General features: G+C 36.8%; 1 pseudogene; it reads right to left on the bottom strand.

The window, feature by feature from the left end:
* Window positions 1-1969: 1969 nt before the first annotated feature.
* LOC111736242 lies at window positions 1970-2085 on the bottom strand (annotated as a pseudogene).
* Window positions 2086-2184: the final 99 nt, after the last annotated feature.

Raw genomic sequence — 2184 nt, 5'->3', positions numbered from 1 at the left:
ACCAGCATTTGGTGCCCGGTAGTAAATTAAGGTTTGTCTTATTTGCTCACATTTATTTAAAAAAAATTTTTCTCAAAATATAACAACCACACTTTTCTATGCCAGTAGATTTTAGGAGATAGTAAATTTTAGTAAAATATCTCAGGGCAGAGCTTAGAAGAAAGAAGTGGATTTCAGCACGTCTAACGTTGTCTGAACACACAGAGAATTCATATCTCCTTTTTTCTAGGTATATGTGAAATTATACCACACAGAAGAATCTTAAGAGTTACCAGAAATAGAGTCTAGATTTGAGGTTGAGTTTTTGAGGTTAAAAAGATTAAATACAGGACAAAACTCTAGAAAACATTTTACACCGAACTGCATTTATTGTCATTAGATTCATCCACCAGAGGTCATTGAATGATCGGGTGACTTACTTCCCACCACTTTTTGAAATGAAAGGTTATCACACCCTCTGGGCTTTTTAAAGAAATTGCAGTTTTGTCCCCAAAATGGGTTTAATGGAGATGAAGACTTTTGGGGACCATAAAAATCTGCACTATGATAGTTTGTCTTAAGATGAATTTACTTCAATCCTGTTGGGGCACTGGAGTCATGACTGACTATACAATAATATAAAATCAGGAAAAGAATTTGCTACAAATGTATACTTTATAACTATGCTACCTACTCCCTGTTATATTACATGCAGAATTGTGTTAGAGAGCAAAGTTACTTATTTTGTCAATAACTCAGCTCTACCATTTTTTCACTACATAATCTTGAGCAGTCATTTAATACCAATAAACCTCAATTTCTCACTTATAAAGTAGACATGATGACACTTAGCATATAGTGTTATTGCGAAAATTAACCAAAATACTTCACGTACATTAGTTATCTATATCTTTGTAGCAAAGTACCCTTTCCCCAAAATTTAATGACTTAAAAACAATATTTATTATATCACAGTTTCACTGGGTCAGGAATCCAGGCATGGTTTAACTATGTTCTTTCACTCAGACTCTCCAAGAAGGCTGTAATCAGGGTGTTGACTGGGGCATGGTCACCTTAAGGCTCAACTGGGGAAGGGATCTCCTTCTAAATTCACTCACATGGCTATTGGCAGGATTGTTGGACTGATGCCCTTTGTTATTCACTGGATATTTGTCAGAAGCCACCTCTAGTTGCTTGGCAGTGAGTCTCTCCCTGGGACTGTTCATAACATGGCAGCTTACTTCAACAGAGTGAACAAGTGACAGGTAAAGGAGACAGTGGGAACAAGACAGAAGTCACAATCCTTTGTAACCTAATATCATAAATGCCATCCTATCATTTTGCCATATTATATTTATTAGCAGTAGATCACTAGATCCAGCCCATTTTCAAGTGGAAAAAAAAATTAAACATGATCATTAATACCAGAAGGTGATGTTCATTGGAAGCTGTTTTGGAAGCCATTTCTCATATTATGTAAAGTAATGAGCATGATAATTAGTACAAAAAATGTCCTCAATATTTTTTTTCTCTGAGTTAGTATTTATTTCTAAGAATTTTGATTTAATGGTAGGTCCAGAAGTAAAAAGGTATGGGGTCAGGTTTAAAACTAGGCTATGTGTTCTCGTAAAAGGGTATGTTCTCTGTGACTTAATTTCTTTGTGTCTGAGTTCCTCCTATACAGGTGTCCCCCACTATCCGAAAGTAGAGCATGCCTATGAAAACTTTTGCAAACCAAATTAGCATAAAATGAAGAAGCAATTATCTTAGGATGTGTCTTGCTAATGGTTGCACAAAATAGATCTAGGTAGAGCACAGATGCTCACAAACACAGTTCAAAGAGATGCTGAGTGTGGTTCCCGGGGAAGGAGCTTGGTGGGGCCACTAACTGCTTGGGGTGCATGCTGCCTTTATAATGGCTTGCTGCAAAACAAATGCTGAACACTATTTTTCATTTCACATTTTTTTGTATTATTATTATTATTATTTATGCCTACAGCACCTGGTCTTCCTAGGTAGTCTCCCATCCAAGTACTAACCAGGCCTGACCCTGCTTAACTTCTGAGATCAGACATCGGGCTTGTTCAGGGTGGCATGGCCGTAGACAACGACTTCTTCTTCTTCTTCTTCTTCTTCTTCTTCTTCTTCTTCTTCTTCTTCTTCTTCTTCTTCTTCTTCTTCTTCTTCTTCTTCTTCTTCTTCTTC

This window comes from Pteropus vampyrus, unplaced genomic scaffold (genome assembly GCF_000151845.1).
Source record: "Pteropus vampyrus isolate Shadow unplaced genomic scaffold, Pvam_2.0 Scaffold18, whole genome shotgun sequence".
NCBI lineage: Eukaryota > Metazoa > Chordata > Mammalia > Chiroptera > Pteropodidae > Pteropus > Pteropus vampyrus.
The sequence above is the reverse complement of the archived record's forward strand: the minus strand, read 5'-3'. Positions and strand labels throughout refer to the sequence as shown.